This window comes from Myotis yumanensis, unplaced genomic scaffold, assembly GCF_028538775.1.
Source record: "Myotis yumanensis isolate MYYU_CA2020_CCGP unplaced genomic scaffold, mMyoYum1.0.hap1 SCAF_2, whole genome shotgun sequence".
Classification (NCBI taxonomy): domain Eukaryota; kingdom Metazoa; phylum Chordata; class Mammalia; order Chiroptera; family Vespertilionidae; genus Myotis; species Myotis yumanensis.
The window spans coordinates 26,528,109-26,554,573 of NW_027223753.1; the positions used below are offsets into that span (position 1 = coordinate 26,528,109).

General features: G+C 43.6%; 1 protein-coding gene across 1 annotated transcript in view; it reads right to left on the reverse strand.

Moving 5' to 3' along the window:
- MYCL (MYCL proto-oncogene, bHLH transcription factor) overlaps positions 1-26,465 on the reverse strand; it is a 104,617-nt gene that overhangs the window by 67,030 nt on the left and 11,122 nt on the right. The window lies entirely within an intron of this gene.

Below are 26,465 nucleotides of genomic sequence, written 5' to 3' on the forward strand. Positions count from 1 at the left end.
CCACCAGGGGGCAGCATGGAACATGGTGGGCGTCGGTGACGTGACATGGGCAGCGGGTGGCAGTGGAGGCACTGCCAGCCCTGATGGGCCCTGACGAGAACAGGATCACGGCGGAATGGTGGAGCAGGTGTGCAGGTGGCACCAGACCAAGACAGGTGCGAGCGGGGGCCCAATCGCCCCACTGATCACCCCGCAGATGGCGACCAGCAGCTGGCAGGCCCTGATCACCCTATCAGGACTGGGCCCGAGGCTGGGACAGGGAACCGGGGGTGAGTGGCGGTGACCAACTTCTCATGGCACCCAGGTGGGGGGCTACAACCTCTTGCCAGCTACCTGGGGTTGGGGGTGGCAGGGATGAAGGTGTGGTGAGAATGCAGGGTGTCTGCTAAGCTCACTCTCACTCCTCCAGCTATCCTCCCTTAGGATTCCAGGGCTCGTGCACCAGGGAAGGCCCCCCCCCACACCCCCCGCACTCAGGTGACAGGCACCCACGAGGAGCCTGCCCCGCACCCACTCAGCCTCTTCTGGGTGAGTCAGGCCACAGCCACTGAGACCACAGGGGCCAGTGGGGCTCCCCATGGGTTCATGCAGCAGCTGGTCTACAAGGCCAGCAGGGAGAGAGCACACTGCCCATTTGGCTTCTGTGCAGCGCTGCTGAGCGGCCCAGAGGCCCACGTTGTGCCCCGGCCTGTGGTGTCAGGCCGCACTCACCACATCTCCATGTGGGGACTCGGGACCGCAACTCAGATGGAGGGGGGCGCATGGGGCCTCAGGGGCCCAGGTGCTGCCCAGGGCCCAGAGGTCAGCTGGGACCTGCTCTTCCACACCAGATGCTCGAGCTTTAATCACTGGCCAGGCCTAGGGACTGCACCTGTGCATGAATTTCATGCACCGGGCCTCTAGTTTTCATATAAAAAAAGGAATCAGCCCTGGTTGCAGTGGCTCAGTGGTTGAGCGTAGACCTATGAATCAGGAGGTCACAATTCGATTCCCAGTCAGGGCACATGCCCGGGTTGCAGGCTGAATCCCCAATCGTGCAGAAGGCAGCCAATCAAAGATTATCTCTCATCATTGATGTTTCTATCTTTTTCTCCTTCTCCCTCCCTCTCTGAAATCAATAAAAATGTTTTTTGTCTTTTTTAAAAGAGTGGATTATTTCAGGTAAGGTTAACTTTCCTTAGGGGAAGACAGGGGTCTTATCAATCAGATTACCTTACTAGTGTTTTCAGGAAATTCCAGACCGACTGATTTAAAATTTCATTCCTTGGGGAGATTAAAACTGCAATTAGGTTAGGTATTAAGTTTTGGTGGGGTTTACAACAAGTGACTCCATTTTGGGTCTGTTGTTTCTTTTTAACATTGTCAATGCAATTAGATAAGAAAAACAAAAATTGGGAAGGAGTAGGTAAATTTATCTTCATCTATCAATGACATATTTGTATTCTAAGAGAAAACAAGTTAATCAACTGGAAAAAAACTATCAACAAGAAAATTCACTAAAGAAATGAGTATAAAATTTTTATTTTAATTTTTATCCTCACCCAAGTATATGCTTATTGATTTTAGAGAGAGATGAAGGGAGAGAGGGGGAGGGAAAAAGAAAGAGAAAAACTTGAATGTGAGAGAGAACATCAATCAGTTGCCTCCCATACACTTTTGGACTGGGGATCGAACCTGCAACCTAGATATGTGCCCTGACTGGGAAATGAACCTCAATCTTTTGGTGTACAGGACAATGCTCCAACCAATTGAGCCACTTGGCCAAGGTGGGTATAAAATTAATATTAAAAAATCAATACCCTTTATATAAAACAAACAGTTAAAACTGCATTATCCAAATGATAACCACTACTACATGTTGCTATATAAATTTAAATTTAAAATAACTAAAATTAAATAAAACTTTAAATTCAATTTTTTTCACTCATACTAGTCTCATTTTAAGTTCTCGATAACCACAAGTTTTATAGAACTTGTTCATTGTTGCAGAAAGTTGTTATCCAGTGCTGAGTTAGAAGATATGGTGAGAGAAGACAACATTTATGAGCTCAACAAAATACCTGGGAATAGAAAAGAAATACTGTAGCTATTTGATTATTTTTTTATTATAGGCCCCCTGTCTGGACCTCTCTGTATTCCAGGCAGAGTCAGAGGTTCCTCCAAGCGCCCCCAGCATAACACACAGCTGATCCTCATTCTTAGCAGATTCTATATTTGTGAATTTGTCTACTTGCTAAAATATATTTGCAATGTTATGCCCAGATTTCAGGATCCCCAAAAGACCACCAGGGAGCCAGCCGAGTCAGATGCAAAAGCAAAAGAGCCTTTATTCGAGCTAGCTCAAGCTCCCCGTCCACCACACTCGCCGACGCAGCGGCAGGAGGCAGAGAGAGAGAGCGAGCTCTGTGGGAGAGGGGTTTTATAGGGGGGTTGGAGTAAGGGGAGGAGAGAGGACTGTGGGCCCTGCTGATTGGCCAGGCGCAAGTCGGTGTCTTGTTACACAGGATGTGGTTGTGTCTATGGCGGGCACTTCCCTTGATTATCATTGGTTAGTTTAAAGAAATCCTAGGTGTGGTTAGCAGAGGCTTGGGCTTCTGGGAAGAAGCTCCTTGCTGAGCACATGGCTAATGGCTGCTGCCCAAAAACGGAGGATCCGGGGCAAGATGGAGAGCGTAGCCCTCGCCCTTTCAGTAACCCCAAGAAGGGAGGCAGGAGAGAGAAAAGAGAAGAAAGAAGCAACAATGACAGAGGAGGTAGTGGGCCAGAGAAGGTGTTTTGGATTAGATCCAGAGCTTCTGCCTTTTCCTCCAGGGCAACTGGGCAGGTAGGGTGGGGCTCAAATCTCCTGGGCAATCAAGGAAATCCCTGATTTCTGTGGCTTGAGGCCCTTTCTGGGGTGAGGCCCTAAAGAGGCCCAGCCCAGAGACAGCTCTGATTGCTCACCTTCCAGGAAATTGCCTTCAGTTTGGCAGAGATTCCATTGAAATTGGCCTACGTTGGATGGACTGTGTCCTCACCCCAAAGCTTTCAAAAAATCACCCAGATAGTTTGGGAGGAGTCTTGGATGTCTTGGGGTGACCTACGGTCAGAAAAACAGGGAGCTATCTACCCTTCTAGTGGTTCATAAGAGATGGGGAATGAGACCTAGAGCCTCTACTGTCTCTCATGATAGTCATGGTAGTCACTCATCCCAGTACCTTCCTCTTCAGGAGTCTCATGCAGCCTCAAAGGATGCCTGTATTAGGGAAGGCAGAGGAACAACCCAGCCAAGGGATTTGCACAAGGTACACAGTCAGAGTCAGAAGAGAATGGAATCTAGGGCTTATTCCTAAGCTCAGAGTTATTTTTCTTTTCCTACCAAGTTGTTTTTCCCTCCCCCTTCACTTCCACCAGGACCCAGATTCCAAAGCTAGTTCCACATTTGTCTATGGCTACCAGATCATTAGCTTGGTCATAAATGATAACACCAAGGAACAATGCAGTGTGGGGGAGGACCTGTTCCACTCCCTGCTTACAGGGACCCAGTGGCAGAGGCTACAAGGGAAAAGACCTAGGTTTTTTAACCCTGAGGAGGAAACTGGTCTTGCTAGGTGTGTCAGGCCATAAAAACTGTGAACAATGCACTGCCCTGGGGCGGGAGGGGAGGGGGAGGTAGTTATCGCTGGCCCCAGGACAGATCATCGGATATGGCCTGGGAATTTCCAACACCTGGGGGCCTTCCTGTAAGCCCACAAAAGGGGGCAGAACCATATCTGCAAGACAAAGATCCCAGAAGGTTATAAAAAGTGAAACCCTCTGTGTGTTACTCACTCTGATTTGGAAATTATTCCCGAGTCCACTAGTGTTAATAAACAGGGTCCCTCCCTTTCTCTAGGAAGCATGCTTGGTATTTCTTTGGTATTCTGCAACAGTACTTTTTAAAAAATATTTTTTTTATTGATTTCAGAGAGGAAGGAAGAGGGAGAGAGAAATATCAATGATGACAGAGAATCATTGATTGGCTCCCACATGCCTCCTACCGGGGATTGAGCTGTGACCTCCTGGTTCATAGGTAGACACTCAACCACTGAGCCACGCCAGCTGGGAGCCAGATGTTCTCATAAATTCTGGGAAAAGTCACAAAGTAAAAGGGGGACCTTGAAATCCAGTCTGTTGCCCAAGATATCTGGCAGAGGAACCTTGAAATCTATAGACAGGAAAGTATAAAATCCTTAAATCTCTACCAGGGAGGGTGCTCAGACTAGCTGGGTTGCCCACTGTGCTATATGCCAAGTGTATTTTTCATCTGTATATATAAAAGCCTAAGTGACCGGCCAACCACCAAGGGACAGATGCTCAACGTAGGAGCTGCTGAGCAGCAGCAACTTTGCAGAGTGCCCTCTCGCACTCCAGGACCCCTCAGAGGATGTCGAACTGCTGGTTTCAGCAGGCCAGGCAGAGGGATTCCATCAGTGGACAAATTTGTGCACCAGGCCTCTAGTTTTTAATAAATTTTCTTGCTTTGCTCCCACGCTGCTGTCTGTCACTTGTCTGAAATCTTTCTTATAAGACTGACAAGAGCTGAATAGTAGTATAGCCCCCTCCGACTCAAGGGACTTTCCAGTAACAGTTGTATTTGTACTAAACACAGACTTTTTTCTTGTCATTATTCCCTAAATAATACAGTATAACAACTGTATACATAGCATTTACATTGCATTAGGTATTGTAAGTAATCTAGAAATTATTTAAAGTATATTGCAGGATTTTCATAGGTTACAAGCAAATACTACATCATTTTATTTAAGGGACTTGAGCATCCTTGGATCTTGATATCCTCTGGGGTCCAGGAACCAATCCCCTGTGAATACTGAGAAATAATTGTACAGCCATATAAACTCCACCTAGTTCAAGATATAGAACATTTCCATCCTCTGGAAGGTTCCTCATGCTCCATATAATCAATATCCATTCCACCAAAGGTAAAAACTACAATAGACCCCCTTATTTGCAGGGGATATTTTTCAAGCCCACATTAGATGCCTGAAACCATGGGTAGCACCAAACCCTATACATAATTTTTTCTATACATACATATCTATGATAAAGTTCAATTTATAAATTAGGCACAGTAAGAGATTAACAATAATAATCAGTAATAAAATAGAATTATTATAAAATATACTGTAATAAATGTTATATAAATGTGGTTTCTCTCAAAATATCTTATTGCACTGAACTCACATTTTCACTTAAAGCACTTTACAGCTTCTCTTTGGCATATCCAAATTGCCAGCATCATTATTCTTGCACTTTGGGGCCATTATTAAGTAAAATAAGAGTCACCTGAACACAAGCACGTAATACTATGACTGTTGATCCGATAACCAAGGCAGCTACTAAGTGACTAACAGAAGAGGAGTGCGTACAATGTAGATATGCTGGATAAAGGGATGATTCATATCCTGGGCAGGATGAAGTGGGATGACTTGAGATATCATCATGCTACTCAAAACAGCACACATGCAATTAATACTTATCAATTTTTTAAAAAATATATTTTATTGATTTTTTACAGAGAGGGAGGGAGAGGGAGAGAGAGTTAGAAACATTGATGAGAGAGAAGCATCGATCAGCTGCCTCCTGCACACTCCCTACTGGGGATGTGCCCGCAACCAAGGTACATGCCCTTGACCGGAATGGGACCTGGGACCCTTGAGTCCGCAGGCCGACGCTCTATCCACTGAGCCAAACCGGTTAGGGCTACTTACCAATTTTTTATTTCTAAAGTTTTCCACTTCATATTCTCAAATGATGATCTTGGTTCTTATTTCATCAGAAAAGCAATTAGAAGGTAACCTCTACGTTCTACTACCACTGCATCAACCTACCCACCAGCATCTCCACTGCCTTATTCAAGCACATTCCTTCTACAGTTATTTTATTTCTCCCTCTTGCATCTTCCATTTCCCCCTTTTACTGATGCATTCTCAGCAACTTACAAACATGCCATGTTATCTCCTATCTTAAAAATCAGATAAAATCAAAATCCTTCTCTGACAGCACACTTATTTTCTAGCTACCACCTCATTTCTCTAATCTACTTTATAGCAAATCATCTTGGAAATTTGACTCTGTCCTCTCTCTACTTTCTCTACTCCCATTCTCTTTTGAACCCACTCCAATCCACTTACCCTAAACACAGGGAATGCATCAAGGGGAGCAGAGAAAAGGGACAGTATCTAGAGAGATGGATGATTGGACTCTAATCCAGTCAGGTGTTGTCCCACCATTACACCAAAATTGCTCTTTCCAAAGTCATCAATGACTTCCATGTTGCTAAATCCAATGGTCAGTTTTCAGTTGCACTCTTTCTCACCCCATCCACAGCCCAAATGATCACTCCTCCTTGAAACACTCACCTGACCTCACAGGGACACCCTTCTCTCTGTTTTTTATTTTTTTATTTTTATTGATTTCAGAGAGGAAGGGAAAGAGATAGAGAGATAGAAACATCAATGATGACATAGAATCATTGATTGGCTGCCTCCTGCACACCATTTAGCCTGCAACCCAGGCATGTGCCCTTGGCCGGAATTGAACCTGGGACCCTTTAGTCCACAGGCCGATGCTCTATCCACTGAGCCAAACCGGCTAAGGCTCTCTGTTTTCTTTTCCCTTCCATCTTCCCAACCTCTACCTGGCATGCCCAGGAACCAGTCTTAGACCTCTTCTCTTGCCTGTACTTCCTGCCTTGATTGATGCTCCTGTCAGACCCAATGTTCCATTTTAATTTAATCTAACTTATTTGCTAAATGTTTTATCGTAAGGAATTTCAAACATACAAACAAAAATAGGGAGAACAGCCCAGCCGACATGGCTGGTGTGGCTCAGTGGTTGAGCATCAACCTATGAACCAAGAGGTCACAGTTCGATTGCCAGTCTCAATGCACATGCTCAGGTGGCAGGCTCCATCCCCAGTTTGGGGCGTGGAGGAGGCAGCTGATCAGTGATTCTCTCTCTTCATTGATGTTTCTATCTTTTTCTCCCTCTTCCTTCCTGTCTGAAATCAATAAAACTATTTTTTTTAAAGTCAAGAGAACAGTACAATGTATTCTCATATACTTATTACCCGGAATCAATATTTAACAATATTTTCCCCATTTGCTTTATCTATCCCTTTTTCTCTTTTCTTTGCAGAGTATTTTAAAGCAAATCCCACATACCATGTGTTCATCTATGCAGACCCAGGGAAAAGCCCTGAGACTGGAAATCTACCTCTGAAAGCAAAGGACAGGGAAAGACTGAAGAAAGAGGCTGGCCACTCCAGTCTGGTAATTAATATAAAGTTTATTAAGGGAAACTTGCATACAAGGTGTGTCTTGGGTGAGTGCAAGATGAAACGGATCCTTGTGCTGCTTGGCAGGCACCAAAGACTTATATAGGATAAAAGAGGTGGAGGTGGGGGGTGGGCAGGAATAGTCATAGGTACTAGTACATGAATGCTACCAAGTATGGCAATCACTTTACATGTTTGACCAGATCAGGACAATAGCCTGTTCCAGGAAACGGCACAAGTGGGAGGCAGGCGAGGGGTGCTGATTTACCCTAGTGTGTCAGAATGAACATCAGTTACAATCATTCTCTAAGAGAGGTTTGCAGTAAGCAATCTCCCCTTTCTGGCCCAGTGTAGCTCACTGGTCATGCATGGTCAAGTCATGGAACAGTCTCTCCTACTCACCATGTCATTTCTTTCTTTTTTATTTTTTTAATATATTTCTTATTGATTTCAGAGAGGAAGGGAGAGGGGGAGAGAGAGAGAGAAACATTGGTTGGCTGCCTCCTGCATGCCCTCACTGGAGTTCAAGCCCGAATCAACGGGGGGACTTGTCAGTCCTCAGGCTGATGCTCTATCTACTGAGCAAAACCAGCTAGGGCATCATTTCTTTTTTTCTTTTTTTAATTAATCCTCACCGAGGATATTTTTTCATTTATTTTAGAGAGAATGGGAAGAGAGAGGGAAAGACAGAGAGAAATATCCATGTGAGAGAAGCACATTGATAGATTGCCTCTTGCACGTGCCCTGACCAGGGCTTGGCCTGGGGAGGAGCCTGCAACTGAGGTACATGCCCTGACCAGATCGAACCCGGGACCCTTCAGTCCACACGCTGATGATGTCTCCACTGAGCCAAACCGGCCAGGGCTCCATGTCATTTTTTTAAAAAAATATTTTTATTTTTATTGATTTTAGAGAGGAAATGAGAGGGAGAGAGAGAGATAGAAACATCAGTGATGAGAGAGAATCATTGATGGGCTGCCTCCTGCACGCCCCCTATTGGGGATTGAGCCCTCAACCCAGGCATGTGCCCTCGACTGGAATCAAACCTGGGACCCTTCAGTCAGCAGGCTGACGCTCCATCCACTGAGCCAAACCAGCTAGGGCTCCATGTCATTTCTTTTTTTAAAAAAATATATTTTATTGAATTTTTTTACAGAGAGGAAGGGACAGGGATAGAGAGTTAGAAACATCGATGAGAGAGAAACATCAATCAGCCGCCTCTTGCACACCCCCTACTGGGGATGTGCCCGCAACCAAGGTACATGCCTTTGACAGGAATCGAACCTGGGACCCTTCAGTCCTCAGGCCAACGCTCTATCCTCTGAGCCAAATCGGCTAGGCTCCATGTCATTTCTTAAAGACATGGGCCATCTTCTCAGATAACCATGGTGCCATGACCATACCTAACAAAATTTAAAATAGTTATTTGATATCATATAATACTAGAGGCCTGGTGCACAAAAATTTGTGCACTGGGGGGGGGGGTCCCCCAGCCCGGCATGTGCCCTCTCGCAGTCTGGGACCCCTCGGGAGATAACGACCTGCTGGCTTAGGCCTGCTCCGGGGTGGCAGAGGGCAGGCCCAATTCCTAAGTGCAGCCCCTGGTCAGGCTCAGAGCAGGGCCGATTGGGGAGTTGGGGCGCCGCCCCATCATGCACAGAGCAGGGTGGATCAGGAGGTTTCGATGCCACCCTCCGTCATGCTCACGGTAGGGCCGATTGGGGGATTGGGGCACCGCCCCCTGTCACACTCAAGGCAGGGTTGATGGGGAGGTTGCGGCGCCACCCCCGTCACGCACAGAGCAGGGCCAATCAGGGGTTTGAGGAGCTCCCCCCTGTCACTCACAGAGCAGGGCCAATAGGGGAGTTGGGGCACCGCCCTCTGTCACACACAGAGCAGGGCGGATCAGGGGGTTGGGGCGCTGCACCCTGTCACACTCAGGGCAGGGCCAATGGGGAGGTTATGGCTCTACCCTGTCACACACAGAGCAAGGCCCGTGGAGGGGGGTTGGGGCGCCGCCCTCTATCACCCACAGAGCAGGGCCGATCAGGAGGTTGGTGCGCTGCACCCTGTCAAACACAGAGCCGCAGGGCAATCAGGGGATTGAGGAGCTCCCCCCTATCAGGCACAGAGCAGGGCAGATAGGGAGGTTGTCGCCCCGCCCCCTGTCACACACAGAGCCGCAGGGCAATCAGGGGGTTTGGGCGCTGCCCCCTGTCACACTGATCCCATTGCCGGGAGGCATATTACCCTTTTACTATATAGGATAGAGGCCTGGTGCATGGGTGGGGGCCGGCTGGTTTGCCCTGAAGGGTGTCCTGGATCAAGGTAGGGGTCCCCACTGGGGTGCCTGGCCAGTCTGGGTGAGGGGCTGAGGGCTGTTTTCCGGAAGCGAGTGACTGAAGCTTCCAACCGCTCCTTCTTTTTTTTTTATTCTGGGCCAGCTTTAGCTCTGAGGCCTCGCTGCTGAAAACATCAATACAATGTTGCTAAAGCCCGGCTGAATGAAAGCCAGTCTGGGGGTTTGTTTAGCTTCTTATTTGCAACATAGTACATAGTTGCTTAGAGTTGCAGCTGAGAGGCCGGCAGCGGCAGGCGGGGAACGTTGGAGTTCATTGTCACTGAAGCAAGCAAGCCTCCCTGCTCGCTTCAGTGCATGGCTGCTGGCCGCCATCTTGGCTGACAGTTAATTTGCATATACTCACTGATTAGCCAATGAAAAGGGTAGCGGTCATACGCTAATTACCATGTTTCTCTTTTATTAGTGTAGATATGATTCATAATTATACCTTTCCTAATGTCTCTGATATGTCTTCTTACACTGGGTTTGTTCAAATTAGGATCCAAACAAGGTCTACACATTTTGTTATGCCCTTTCAACCTTTTAAATCTGCAGTGGTCCTCCTCCTCTCTATTTTTTATACTATTGACTGATTGCAGAAACCAGCTCAATTGTTCTGTAGAGTAATCCACATTCTGGATTTATTCCCTTTTTATAACACATCTTTTCTAATTGTCCCTTTACTGTCTTGAAGTGAAATTCAGGAATAAGGTAACTACTGTATTAGTTAGAGCCTGGAAGGAAACAGATGGCACACTCAAGCCAAGTCCAATTGAGGCCAGTTTAAGCAAGGGATTATTGACAAAGATGTAGGCAAAGTTAAGAGAACAAACAAGGAATAAGAAAGAATTAGAGGGTGAAAAAATGTCAAATAAACTCATCAAAATTTCACAAAAAACTAGAGGGAGTGTCTGCCATCCTTAGGCCTAAAGGGCCAAGATAAGGGAGTGGTATGTTCCTTCGGTTGAACCCAACCAGAAAGTACAGGGCAAGGGAGCTTGACTCATGCCTTTCATAAAAGCTGGCCCCCCCAGGGCAGGAAGCAAGGGTGCAAAAGAGCAGAGAGTGGATCGGGTTTGGAGGGGTAAATGCAGATTATCCCTCACCCCCTCCAAATTATCTTCACATGCAATTTCAAAATAATGAATTTAAGTCCCTATAATAAAAGGAGAAATAAGGGGAAACTAATGCAACATGTAAAATTATGCACAACTTCAGCAGAAGCTCTAATGTAATCATCAGGTGCTTGCAGCCATCCATCCCTAGAATCACTGTACCTGTCAAAGCTGCATATGCAGACTGATTTAGGATTGGCATCTAAAATACAGAGAGCAGTGGTGTTATTGATTTTCCAAACAAGACAAAGCACTCTCTCCCATCAATCACATTGTTGGGAATCTCAATGTATATTAAAACCATATAAAAAATACTGTGTATGTGCAGAACCGATGTAGGTTGAAATAAATATAAACATATTTTCACCAAATGAATGTCCAATAGGACATTTGAAAATGATGTAAAATGTAAGACAATTTCTATAATATAGGATTATCTTGTGCATTGCAGAATGCTTAGAAGCCCTGGCCCCACCCATAAAGCCTTATAGTGTTCTTCACCCTAATCATCATGACCTCCCACTCCCATATCCCCCTTCTCAATGTTTTGGTGATTTTCTAAAACTTCCTCTAGTGGGTAGATCATTCCGGTAGAGAATCATTGGCCTAGATCCATGGTCGGCAAACTGCGGCTCGAAAGCCACATGCAGCTCTTTGGCCCCTTGAGTGTGGCTCTTCCTAAGCCTTAGGAGTACCCTAATTAAGTTAATAACAGTGTACCTACCTATATAGTTTAAGTTTAAAAAATTTGGCTCTCAAAAGAAATTTCAATTGTATGTTGATATTTGGCTCTGTTGACTAACGAGTTCTCAGGATAAAGGTGAAAATCCTGACTAAGGCCTGAATTGTTTTCAATTTTCAATTGAGGGGTTATTTTAAAGCAAATAGGTGAACCTGGTGAAAGGGAGAAAGAGAGTGAAGAGGGAGTGTGGGAAAGAGAGGCTTTGTAATGACTTCCATGTGAGGACAGCCTGGGACCCCTTTCTCCAACCTCATCTCCTCCCATTCTTTCTTTCACTTTATGGTTGGAACACATCATAATTCCCCAACTTGTACACTGTTTCAAGCCTCTGGGGTCTTACTTGGACTGCTCTATGTCTAAGTAGAGTTCTTTATCCCTCCTTTTGGTACGGATTCAAAACCCTCTGCCTTTCTCCTTTCCTTCTTCTAGGGAAAAAGAAGAGAGGATAAGAGCCCCAAAAAAAGAGAGGAGAAGAGCCCTGATTGGTTTGGCTGAGTGAATAGAGTGTTGGCCTGCGGACTGAAGGGTATCAGGTTCGATGAGAGAGAGAGAGAGAGAGAGAGAGAGAGAGAGAGAGAGAGAGAATAGGAGGAGGGAGAGGAGGCCAGCTTAGGAGTACCCTAATTAAGTTAATAACAATGTACCTACCTATATAGTTTAAGTTTAAAAAATTTGGCTCTCAAAAAGAAATTTCAATCGTTGTACTGTTGATATTTGGCTCTGTTGACTAGTGAGTTTGCCGACCACTGGCCTAGATCATCTCCTCTGGTCCTGTGAACTTAAATACATTGCACCTTCCAAATTACTCATTCAGCTTCATCCTCTCTCCTGAATACACATTTGTAGACTCAATTTCTACTTGATGTCTCTATTTACATCACTAACTGACATCTCAAAATCTTGAATCTACACCCCAACACAGGAACCCCACCCTTCTCTCCCAGACTTATTTTAGTTTCGGAAGTGGCAATTTCATTCTTGTAGTTGTTTTTATATTTTTGTTTGTTTTGTTTTGGTCTTGTAGTTGTTTAGGCCAAAAATATTAGCATTATTCCTGACACCTCTCATTTCCTCATACCCCACATTGGATCTATCAGCCAATCCAGTTGGCTCTACCTTAAAAATATATTCCAAGCCTGGCGAGCATGGCTCAGTGGTTGAACCAGGAGGTCACGGTTTGATTCTTGGTCAGGGCACATGCCCGGGTTGCAGGCTCAATCCCCTGTGTGGGACGTGCAGGAGACAGTCAATCAAGGATTCTCTCTCATCATTGAAATTGTATCTCTCTCTCTCTCTCCCCTTCCCTTCCTCTCTGAAACCAATAAAAAATATTTTTAAAAAATTTGACGAGTAAATTTAAGATCAAATTGGCTTTATTAAATCATTCAATAATTGGGTAGCATCCTATCTAGCAGATACAAAGGCGTTCCAAAGAGCTGTACAAAATGGAAGGCTTTAGCCCTGGCCGGGGAGCTCAGTTCCTTAGAGCATCATCCCAATATGCCAAGGCTGCCAGTCTCTGGTTAGGGCACATACAAGAAGCAACCAATGACTGCATAAATAAGTGGAACAACAAATTGATGTTTTTCTCCACCCCCCCCCCCTTAAATCAATAAACAAAATGGAAGGCTTAAATACACAGAAAGGGGAGGAGACAAGTCTGACAATAAGGTCTTTTTTTTTGCAGAAGCAGAATGGACTTCATCCACATGTGTCACAGCCTTTATAGATTCCGTTGCTGCTGCCTTTGCAAGAAAGTCAGCTAGGGTCTTTCCCTGATGCTCAGGTCAGTCTTTTTAGTGTGCACCTCAATTTGATGACAGCAATTTCAGAGGGTAAGAGAATAGCAGTAAGAAGGTCGTTTACTTGTCCATTTTTAACTGAGGTCTCAGTTGACATAAGAAAACCCCTGCCATCCCCAAATCATGGACAACGCCAAAGGCATATCAGCTATCAGTATATTAACCATTTGTCCTTTTGATAACTGGCATGCTCTGATAAGGGCACGGAGTCTGCTTGTTGGCTGATTCAGATCATGGGAGACTTCCCCTCTCAAGGAGTTCAACAACATAACCAGTTTGGTAATTCCCTTTTTCATTTTTACAATATGACCCATCAACAAACAAGATTAAATCAGGATTAGTCACAGGAGTGCCTTGTAAATCATGACACAGTGCTGTGAAATGGGATGTCATTATCTCATGGTCATAGGGCTCATCTTTGTCAGGCAGGGATAGTAGCTGAATTAAGAATGTTGTGATGTTTAAGATGCAGATTAGGTGGTGAAAGCAGAAGGATCTCATGGGAGGTTAGTGTGCTTGGAGAGAAGTGTTGAGTCAATTCAGAGTTAAGAAGACTCTGAACAGTGTGTGGAGTTTGTAAGTAAAAGTCATGTTTTGGCGTGAGCATTCCTGGGGCTTGGTCATCTCTTTCATGAACAAATAAGGTGAAAAGTTTTGAACAGTTAGGTAGCTGTAGGGCAGGTGGTTCTTGCAACCCTTGTTTAGTCTTCTAAAGTCCTGCTCATGTTTATTTTCCCAAGGAAGGGGTCCAAGGACTGAAATTTTAGTAAGTTAATAGAGTGGAGAAGTCAATTAAGAAAAATTAGGAACCAATAGCCAGTCAGACCTAGAAATCCACAAAGCTGTCACTTGATTGTGGGCCTAGGAAATTCTTGGATTAGCTTAATTCTTTTTGGAGCTAGCTGGATTCCTTGAGTGCTTCTATGACCTAGATAATGAACAGTGTCTGGAGATAATTGTAATTTTTCCTTAGATCCTTTATGTCCCTTTTCCGCTGACTGTTGTAGCAAACAAAATCCTGCATGGCCACCTCTTTGGTAACTGAGCATAGCGAGAAATCACCTACATATTGTAAAAGGGTTGATTTCCTGGGGAACTAGGGGATGCTTACATCTTGGTGGAATACTTCAGAGAAGTAAGAAGGGGCCTCAGCAGATCCTTGCGGCATGACTGTCCAGGTATATTGTTGATTGTTCCAAGTAAAGGCAAGTAGATACTGGCTGTTGGGGTCTCTAGGGATGCTGAAAAAGGCTGAACAGAGGTCTACAACAGTGAACCATCTTGAATCTGGTGAAACTTGTGACAGAAAATTGTTCAGGTTTGAAATAACTGGAACATGGAAAATAACTATCATGTTAATAGCTTTCAAGTCTTGGACAAATTGCCATCTTCACCCATTAGGTTTTTGGACTGGCAAGATTGTCCCAGTTTTTTGTTCCACATGGCAGGTAGCCAACCCATAGCTCCTAAGTATACATCTCCTCTGTGTGAACTTCCCAGATTGAATTGAATTGGACACTCCTTGTTCTAATTACAGATTAGAGAGAGGGCGAGAGAAAGAAATGTACCCTAGAGTTGTATACTTGGTACATAGAGCTGCCCACATGAGGGTAAGACACTTCAGGTGGTACTTTAGGTACTTTAGCTCTCAACTATAGAGATATTTAGGTCCTACACTGTATTTATAACCTGCTGAGAGACCGAGACGTCTCTCTCCTATGGGAAAATCTCTTTGTACTCTACTGGCAGTCAACCTCAACCTTCCAGGGACAGCTAAATTCAAGTGGAAAGAGCCTTATATGCAATCTGAAGTCCTGGGATGGGATCAACCTCCAGTTTACCACTTACTAGCTGTGTGACCTCGGGCAAGTTATATAACCTCTATGAGCCTCTGTGTACTCATTTCAGAAAAATCAGAAAATGCTAACAATTGTAACTAGTAAAAGAAAACCACACTCTTTGTCCCTTTCTTTCTCCCTTTCACAGGCTTCTTTTTATATAATATGCACAAGCACAGCCTGGAGGAGTTTAAGGGTTTAATTTCAAAGCTTTGGCAGGGCCTTTGTGTCTTTGTGTAGAAAAGGGAGAAGCCATTAAGAGGTACCTGACTCTTCAATAGGCCAGCTCACTATTCCCAGCAGGCCTAAAAGAACACAGTTTGGAAGGCCAAGGAGCAAAGAAATAAATGCAATTGTTCTGCATTGCAATAGAAGTCCTAACTCCACTGTGAGAGAGGCGGCTTTCCAAATTATGGTGGTAGAGGGAATGAGGTAGCTAAAGCAGGAACAATTAGTGAAACCCAAGAGTGGAGAATTGTATAAACCTCCAGGGGAAGGTAGGTGAGAAAGTGTTATTTAGGACATGTATGGGAGGGGTTGGTTTCCCCTTTCTGTTCAGACACAGCCAGTGGCACCTCTATCCCACAGAGAACCTTAGAGGAAGTTAATAAACGGTGCCCCCTCCCTGAGTAGAAGCAGCTCTGTGCCAGGATGCAGGACTTGGTGTGTGGAGTGTTGGCTAGGCACTATCTTCAAGGTTATGCTCAGTGGCCCTGCGTGTCAGCCCTTATTGTAGACTAGTGGGCTGCAAGGAAGATCTACCAACAGGAGTGGACCCAAATGGAGACAGAACAAGGGTGATTCCTAGAATTCTGTACCCCCCCTTCCCCTCCCCCCCCCCCGCCCCCGCCCTCCTATCTCAAGCCACACCTGGTAGGATGAGAAAAGGAGAGGCCAAACACACAGGTTTTATATGTAAACCAGCTCCCTACCCTTCGAATTACGAAAGATTATCTCTAACCTCTAATCCCAAACTGAATGGAAAAAATCTGCACATTGCTTAAATCCTGTTAATTTGCAGGGGTTACATTTTCATATTATTCTTCTGGGTTCCAGATTCCTTCCAATTATATGCTGTCCCCTCTTCAAGTTTTATAAAAGCCACTCATACTAAGCATTAACTTGAGTATTAGGTATTATAGAAAATTAGGGGTGGGAAGGGAGAAGATGAAGGATGTACACTTAAATTTTGCATAAGGGAAAACTCCAACCGTAAAATTCTTTTCAGTTATCCTGCCATTCTACAGATTTCTCACTGACATTTAACTTCATGTACACCCAATCTTCCAGAATTTTGCTGGCTCCCATCTCTTTACCCTTTCTATGTCCTCCTTCTTCTAGAATTGCCTTCTATACTCCAAATTTTCTTCTCTATTATGCAGAGCAATTTAGCTCGCTTCAACTCTGAATCTGCAACATAAATCTAAACCCATCAAGTAGTCTTATACTGTGACATATGATATAGTTGTAAGAACCTAAGGGAAAAAATATTAGCTTTGTTCAACCAACCAATTTGCTGGTGAACCTCCATATATTAAGTATATGATACTTAATAAATAGGAGGCATAGAATATTAGGTAAAGTTGAAAGTAGAATGATTTTTTTAGCCACACTGAAAATTTGAATTTTCACCTTGCCCTTCACATTGCTGGGAGATGTGGAATATTCTGCATATATAGTTTAGTCAAGAAAATATTGATCTTTTATTAACTTGATCTATAAGTAAAAAATTAAGGTCTCTCAATAGTGAAATTTTCGATTTGCCACTCACTGAGGTATGAAAGAGAAGAAGTTGGGTTATATGGGGGTCTGAGGATTATATATTTTTATAATGGTGGTTTAACATTTAAAAATTATTATTAAAAATGTAACTCAGTGAGACTTCAATGTGTGATGAAGGGGAGGGGTAGTACACCTAGGAAGAGCTAAGACTAGTTCAGTTACTTTGTGCAATTTTGTGTAAAGATAAAGCTACCTAAGTTAATGCAAGTCCAGAGTGTTTTGATTGTCCATAACTTGGGGGCAGAGATCAAAGCAAAAGGGGAAAAACACCTGATGTCAAAAGTGTGAGTGTAAAAAGGAGAAACACTATTATTTCTTCTAAACTCCACATATAGTAATATGAAGAAAGCCAGATATATTTAAAAGTAATTATCCTTTTCTTTCCTTTTCCTTTGCCCTAGAATAGCATATGGTGTGGGTTGGTGATGGTTAAGTTTGTCATTTTGTCCACAAGTTGCACAATATGCAGGGGGATCATGATGGAACCAGGGAACGGATGCCATAACTGGATGCGGGCTGTCTCCTTTTAGAAATTGAGTGTATTTTTTTGTTTGCATGTGAGATAATTATATTGTTAGGCAGAGGCATTTAAAAAAATTATATATGATATAAAAAAAAGTGGGAAGACGTTGCTTGGCAACCCATGGTTGGAATGCAGAAAACATCTGTTGTTTTTCTCTATCAGCATTCTATCTCCTTGTTTTGTACACTGCCTCCTCACCATTGCACACTGGTTTGATGGGGCTGTCAATCATCGTTCTCTGCCCTTCCCTAGTCAGAGGATGGTATCTAATCCCAACTAAGGCAAATGGAAGAGCTTCCTCTGTCTCTTTAGTGGAAGACAGGAGGACAGAAAACTCTTGAAGCTGACTCATTCTGGGGCAGCATTCTGAAGAGACTTTTTATTCATTTCTGCTACCTACATATGCAGAACTGCCCTGATTCCTGAATATGTTGAAACTTGGCTGCTCAGATTGTCTTTTGACTTTATGAATTTTCATATTTTATTTCAATAAGTTCCTTCATGTTTCACCTTAAGTTATCCAGACTTAGCTTCTGGTGCTTGTAGCCAAAGTACTTTAACTAGTAGTTGGTCCCTTAGCATTAATCTCAATTAAAAGGGTCCCATAGCCCAGCCAGTGTGGTTCAGTGGTTGAGCATCAACCTATGAACTAGGTGGTCCCAGGTTTGATTCCCGGTCAGGGCACATGCCCAGGTTGTGAACTGGATCCCCAGTGTGGGGCATGCAGGAGGCAGCCGATTAGTGATTCACTCTCATCATTGATGTTTCTATCTCTCTCTCCTTCTCCCTTCCGCTCTGAATTCATTAAAAATATATATCCTATATAATAAAAGCCTAATATGCTAAGTGTCTGACTGTTTGACCAGTCGCTATGACATGCACTGACCACCAGGGGGCGGATGCTCTGACCAGGAGGTTAGCTTGCTGCTGGGGTCCGACCAATGGGGACTGGGCAAGATGGGCTGGATATGACCTGGAGCCCTTCCAAGATCCCTCCCCAGCCCCGTGCATCAGTGGGGTTCCTCAGCCTGGCCTGCGCCCTCTTGCAATCCGGGACCCCTTGGGGGATGTCGGAGAGCCGGTTTCGGTCCAATCCCTGCAGGATCCCATAGCAAAAGGACAATAAACTCAGAAGAATACCATAGATAGCAAAGAAGGTCCCCAAATGAGATGATATTTAATGATTCAACTTTTTCAAATCATGTATATATAGCACCTTTCTCCCCAGACATTCCAACACAGTGTCTGGATTGGAAAGGTTTCAGGAAGGGTACCAGTAATTGCTGATACATTGTATTCAGAACTACCATTTAGGTATGGCCTTACAGGTTTTGCACTACAAAAAACTCCAGGAACTTCCATTCACAAATATTATGATGTGTATGGTGTTTTTGGTATTGTGTAGTGCAGTGACCTGTTACTCCCCTCTCACAGTCCGTTACTAGATTTGTCTTCTTATGACAGCCTCATGCAGCCTCCTCCTTCTCTTTAATTTTCCCTCAAGTGCACATTTGAGCTTCCTGAAATTAGTCAGGGCCATACCAATCCATCAGATGTATCTGTATGTGTCTGAATCAAATAGTGGACAGAGATCAAGACTGTTTCTCAGGAGGTTCCTGAGAAATTAATGTATACACTGAATGTGTCCCCATCCAAATTCGTATGTTGAAGACCCAACCCCCAGGGTGGCTGTTTTGGGAAATAGAGTCTCTAAGGAAGCAATTAAGGTTAAATGCGGTCATGATGGGGGGTCCCTGACCTGATAGTATTAGTGTCCTTACAAGAAGAGACACCAGCCCTGACAGGTGTGGCTCAGTTGGTTGGGCAATTTCCTATGCACCAAAACGTTGTGGATTCAATTCCTGGTCAGGGCACATTTTCAGGTTGCGGGCTCGATCCCTGGTAGGAGTTCGTGCAGGAGGCAGCCAATGCACATTTCACTTTCATGTCGATATTCAATGTTAAAAATCCAAAAAAAAAAAAAAAAAAAAAAAGCCCTGGCCAGTGTAGCTCAGTTGGTTGAGTGTTGTCTCATGCAATGAAAGGTAATTGGTTCAATTCCTGGTCAGAACACATACCCAGGTTGTGGGTTTGATCCCCAGTTGGGATGCAACCAATCAATGTTTCTCTCCCACATGGATGTTTCTCTCTCTCTCTCTCTCTTTCTCCTGTCTCAGCAGGAGTTACTCAGAGGACTGCTCAGTTGTAAACTCAATTTTCTTATGGAAAAGGAAGAAATGATTCAAAGGGTTGAACCAAGCCCACAGTGAACAAGAGCAACTCTCAGGCAATTGGATTAAGCTCTAATCAACATAGACTTGTTGGATTTCACAATTGGCTCTGTTGTGTGTGCCTCCTACTTTCCCTATCTTGGAAGAGGAATGACTATACAGATTATCCTGTGCCTTTTCCACCACTGTGTGTACAAAATATATAGGGAGAGATAACTTGCTTCTTACAGTTCACAGATCTGCTATGTAGGGGAGGGTGTTAGGGAGAGACCAAATGAAGAGGTAAATTAAGAGGCTCTTAAAGATCGTCCAGGCAAGAGACGATAGTGATTTGGAGTAGGTAGCAGTGGGAAGAGGAATAGGTGGTGAGATTCAGAATATATTTTGAAACTGGAGCCCACAGGCTTTGTTGATGGAAGTGGCACAAGAGAGAAAAAAGAGTTGAATATGACTCCCCAGTCTTTAGCTTGAAGAACAGAGTAAATGAATGTTTCCCTCAAAACCTTTTGATTGTCTCATTTTCAGAGCAAATTTTTCAAGTGACCTACAATGCTGTACCCATTTTCTCACCTCTCATTTATCCTACTCCTATCTAGTCTCTGCCTACTACCACTTTACAGAATTGCTATTGATAATATCACCAATGGCCACCATGTTTCTAAATCCAATGGACACTTTTCCATCTTCTTTTCATTTGATCACTCTATTGCATTTAGTACAGGTATCCACTGACCTTCTGAAATATTTTCTTCCCTTGGCTTTCTTTCTTTTTTTAAAAAAATATATTTTATTGATTTTTACAGAGATGAAGGGAGAGGGATAGAAAGTTAGAAACATCGATCAGCTGCCTCCTGCGCACCTCCTACTGGGGCTGTGTCTGCAACCAAGGTACATGCCCTTGACCGGAATCGAACCTGGAACCTTTCAGTCTGCAGGCCAATGCTCTATCTACTGAGCCAAATCAGTTAGGGCTCCCTTGACTTTCTTGATTTTCTGTTACCTCTCTGGTTGCTCCTTCAAACTATCCTTTTCTTTTCTTTTTTAAAATATATTTTATTGATTTTTTACAGAGAGGAGGGAGAGGGATAGAGAGTTAGAAACATCGATGAGAGAGAAATATCAATCAGCTGCCTCCTGCACACTCCCTACTGGGTATGTGCCCGCAACCAAGGTACATGACCTTGACTGGAATCGAACCTGGGACCCTTGTGTCTGCAGGCCGACACTCTATCCACTGAGCCAAACCGGTTAGGGCCTAACTATCCTTTTCTGGCTTCTCTTCCAACTACTATTAATGTAGCTCCTCAATAGCTCTGGCTGACTTTTTTCTGGTCTCATTTTATATTCTTTCAATCTTAGGACTCCTAAATCCATACCTCCTGGCCAGACTTGTCTTCAAAGCTCCAGTCCTAGGTCTACCTGCACATTCAGGAAATCTCACAGACACCTCAAACTGAACATGTCTAAAACTGAACTCATCACTTTTCCCCCTCAATCTTAGTCTTCCTGCGGTGTTCCCAGTCTCTATAAAGAAATACTGTCTCCCCAGCTGCTCAACCCAGAAAACTAATGGTCTACTTGACTACTCACACACTCTCATAGACAACCTAGCTCCTTTAATGTCCAACTCTTAGATCACTCACTCTCAAATCTGTCCATTTCTTTTTATCTACTGCTGTCCAAACCACTCTCATATCTTGCCAGGACATCTGCATCAGACCCTCACTCCTAATCCCACTGGTCTCCATCCTATGGCCAGAATGTTCTTGTTCAAACACAAATAGGACCGTGTACTTTTTCAGTTTAAAGTCTTTCAGTGATTTCCTAAAAGCCTTGGAATCTATATATATATAAGGCTAATATGCTAAGTGTCTGACTGGTCGCTATGACGTGCACTGACCACCAGGGGGCAGACGCTCAATGCAGGAGCTGCCATGACGTGCACTGGCCATTTACAGAGAAATGGCACTGCGAACCTGGCACCCACAAAGCAACACTCGGCTTCCCCCAAGTGGGACACAGGCCCCGCCACCACTCCGGAGCCACAGCCCACCAAATCACAGCCGATGCTGCCAACATCCCATGGTGCAAAATGCAGCCCACAGTCCAGCCCAGCCTGAAACGGTCACTGTGGGCGCTGGGTAATGATGTCATGTAGCAACGTCCCGCTTCCTCTCCCTAGTGACGACTAGCCTCCTTACAGTTTCTTCAGCCCAGGAACACGACTTGCTTTATAGCCAGATGCAAACATTTCACACTTTAACCAAATGTCTGTGAAGCGTTTTCCCGTGCCTCATCTCATTTGATCCTCACAGAAGTCCTGGAGTAGGTAGATAGGAGACTTGGTGGAATCCTATTTTCTGTTCATTAGCCAGAAAACAGAGATTTAGAAAGCTTAGAAACTTGAGCTGCCTGAAAAGAAGTAAGAAATGGTGGACCTTGAAAATGACTTCAGGTTTTCTCACTGTGCAGAATATAGTCAAACACTGGTGCAGTTAAATATTTTACCCTTTGTTCTCCCTGCATGATCTACAATAATAATCTGCTTCCTGTTGATATTTACTGCTGTGTTGCTGACAACTACCTGAAAGAGAAGTTGGGGTGCTTCACTGACTGGGCTGGAAAAAGTTTAGCTAAATCAGAAAGCAGATCTAATTAAGCACGTTTATTCTATACATACTAGAGGCCAATTGCATGAAGATTCGCGCAATAGGCCTTCCTTCCCCTGGCTGCCGGCACCAGTTTTCCTCCGGCACCGGTTTTCCTCCGGCACCCGGAACCCAGACCTTTGGTCCGGCTGCAGCGGAGAAGCCAAGCCTCTTCAGTCTTCAGTCTTCAGTCTTCACTCTGGCCGGAGCCTTCTGTCTTCGCTCCGTGCCTGCATATGCAAATTAACCGCCATCTTTGTTGGGTTAATTTGCATAGTCCCTCTGATTGGCTGGTGGGTGTAGCAGAGTGACACCAATTTGCATGTTTCTCTTTTATTAGTGTAGATAAAAGGCTAAGTTGACTTGTGCATGCACGATACATATAAAGCTCTTGCTGGCGCTAATCGCACACATGTTTCCATCTGTCATTGTTGATCATGAATTTGATTGACACTTCTATTATAGAGAAAGGGCAAATAGTGATATTAAAATATTTCTTCTAATTACTTTCCTTTCAAGGTGCATGAATCCATGCACCAGGCCACTAGTATATTATAGAATCCTTCATATAGTTTAAAAGAGCTTTGCAAGATCTGGACCCTGCTGTCTCTTTCACTTCAATCTCTTATCACTTCCCTTTATTCTCTGTGTCCAGCCACACTGAACTTTTCTCAATCCCTTGAAACTGCTGATCTTTCTCTCACCTTTGGACCTGCACATTTTTTCTCTCTGCTCAAACAGCTCTTCTCTAATCTCTTTGTTTGACTAATCTTACTCATCCTTCAGGTCTCAGTTAAGTAAAATTTCCTCAGGGCAACTTGCCCTAATCTCCCCAGATTGTCTGTTTACTGTTTCTTGAATCTTTAGAACAAGCATGTCAAACTCAAAGGCTAACAGGGACCAAATAAACAAGGTTTAAGTTTATGTGGGCTGCAAAAAAAACAAAAGCTTCAATTTTCATAGAAACATAGGTTTATTTCAATAGAGATATGCTGAATACAAAGGGCTGAAGTAAATAAGTAATTGTTAACATAAAATAATAGAACATTTTAATAAAATTAATATTTTTTCTTGAACATTAACTTACCAGACACTGAATAACTGCACAAATTAATAAGCGTAATACAAATAAACCTATTTTTCTTGTTCTCCAAAAGCGAAATATTTCCTGTTGCGCACACCAAACCAGTCAGTCCAAGACTAATGGTATGGCAATCAGCTGCTAAAATATTCACTGCTAGTATTAATGGAGAGAAATGGTGTGCCTGTGAGTAAGGCACATAAGGAAAATGAATGCAACACGATTATAGTAATGAGTCATTATGAGCATTGTAGTTCATTATTAATAATTATGTATAACAGGATATTGTGAAAATTAAGTTACGAAATTTTTAAATTTTTATTAAAACGTTTCTTGCATACCGTTATTTTGGCTGAGCTGCAAAAATACTCATTGTGTGCCACGAGTTTGGCATGCTTGCTTTAGAACATCTCTTTGTCTATTTAGCCGTCACTTGTGGTCAGTGAGGAAAGGAGAGGGAGAGAGAGATAAGAACATCAATGTTGAGAGAGAATCATCAATTGGCTGCCTCCTGCATGCCCCATACTGGGGATCGAGTCCACAACCAGGACATATGACCTGATCAGGTATTGAACTGTGACCACCTGGTTCATAGGCCGGTGCTCAACCACTGTGCAACGCTGGCCGGGGCTGCTTGTGATTCTTATAATTATTTAGTGGAATATGTTTCATGTTGTCTTCCCCACTAGAGTAATTTCATGACATTCTGTACCTATTTTATTCACCTTTATATCCACAGTGTCGGGTAGTGCCTGGCATGTAGTTAGATGCTCACTAAGTATTTCTGGACTGGCTGACAATCAGGGAAGGTCCAAGTAGCACTGGCCTCAGGCAAAGGCTATAATTACCTAAGGCTACACCCCCATCCCTTTCCTCCCTTAAGGAAATTTGTAAGGGCCAGGGGAAATGCAAACACCGGATGACTTCGTGCACTGTCTAGTACAAAATGAAAGAATATTCATCACAGTTTTATTTATTAGAGTGAAAAAATAGAAAAAAAAAATCCAACATCTCCCAAATATGCAACAATGTGGAAATGGCTAGTTTAAAAGTATTGTCTAATATAGTTAATACTTATTTTTCAAATTGAACCTTGCATGGGGCTCAATATCTAAAATGCATTAAAATTGTGCTATTTTATTTCCTTTCCCCTTGCTCCTCCCTTTCTCCTCAAATCTTGAAGGCTTTCCAGTTTCTGGTTTTATTCTCATTCTCTCTCTCTCTCTCTCTCTCTCTCTCTCTCTCTCTCTCTCCTCTCTCTCTCTTTCTCTTTAAAAATATTATTTTAGAGAGGTGGGGGGAGAGAGGGAGAGAGACAGAGAGAAGAAACATTGATCAGGTGCCTTCTACACACCCCCTACTGAGGACCAAACCCACAATTGATCAGGAATGGAACAAAAAAACTCTTTCAGTGCATGAGACAATGCTCAACCAATTAAGCCCCACCATCCAGGGTCATTCTCTCTTTTAAAGCCAGGGCATTGTTTCTGCTTAGGGTTCCATGAGGCACTCCCAAATGGTCTGTTGTGTTGTTGTTAAGCTGGTTCAAGTTGGTTTTCTGTTAATTGTAATGAAAAACAAAAAAAAAAACCTTAAATAATACTGTTGCAGTTTGAGATTTACTTATGTAATGGAAAGAGAGTTGGCTTTGGAGTCAAAACTGATTTTAAATCTAGGTCCTGACTTTGAGCAAGTTAACCATTTTTAACTCAATTTTCTCATCTGCAAAGGGAATTATACTTAACTTTTGCAAATATTAAAAAATACGAATAGCCAGAACCGGTTTGGCTCAGTGGATAGAGCGTTGGCCTGCGGACTCAAGGGTCCCGGGTTCGGTTCTGGTCAGGAGCATGTACCTTGGTTGCGGGCACATCCCCAGTGGGGGGCGTGCGGGAGGCAGCTGATCGATGTTTCTCTCTCATTGATGTTTCTGGGTCTCTATCCCTCTCCCTTCCTCTCTGTAAAAAATCAATAAAATATATTTAAAAAAATACGAATATATTCAAAGAATTGATATTGAATAGGCTCTCAACAAGTATATCAACAACATTAAAGTCTTACTAGAAGTCGCTCTTAACCCCTCCAACTTGAAGAAGTGGATAACTGGATTCAGGGTAGCCAAAACTAGCAAGGCTGCCATCTTGTGGTGATTTACTGACATACTGTCCAAAGTCATTTAATATATTTGAAGCAAGATACTCAAGAACATAAAGCTACATGAAAGGATGGCAGACATACCAGAGAGCCATTGGAATGAAGATAATAACTAAAGATACAGGACAAAGGTAATTCATCATTGGAAAGCACAAGAAATAAAGAACCTAAGACTGAACTTTTAGGAACTGTAACATGCAGTAGACAGTAGAGAAGTCAGAGGAAGAAACAAAAGAAGTGATTGATGAAGGAGGAGAAGTAAATAAGTACTTTAGTGTATCACTCAAGCCAGGGTTGACATATATATTTATGTTGATAGCTAACCTGATCCTGTCTTTTGTTTTTCAAGACTTCAACAGCCATTACAAAAGCCAACCCAAAGGGGGAAAAAAAGCCAACCAACACCATCTACACTTCTACACTAATAAAAGAGAAACATGCAAATTGGTGTCACTCCGTTACACCCACCAGCCAATCAGGGTGAGTATGCAAATTAACCCAACAAAGATGGCAGTTAATTTGCGTATGCAGGCGCAGAGCGAAGACTGAAGGCTCCGCCTGAGCAAAGACTGAAGAAGACTGAAGACTGAAGAGGCTTGGCTTCTCTGCTGCGGCCGGAGCAAAGGCCTGGGTCCTGGGTGCCGGAAGAAAACCAGTGCCGGCAGCCAGGGGAAGAAAGGCCTATTGCACGAATCTCTTCGTGCAACGGGCCTCTAGTAATTATAATACCAGTAGAGGCCTGGCGCACAGAATTCATAGAAGGGGCTCAGCCCTTGCAGCTGCGGCAGCTTGCCTCAGCCCTCGCAGCCCTGGCTTCATCCAGAAGGATGTCCAGAAGGTCGTTTGGCTGTTTAGTTCAATTAGCATATTATGCTTTTATTATTATACTA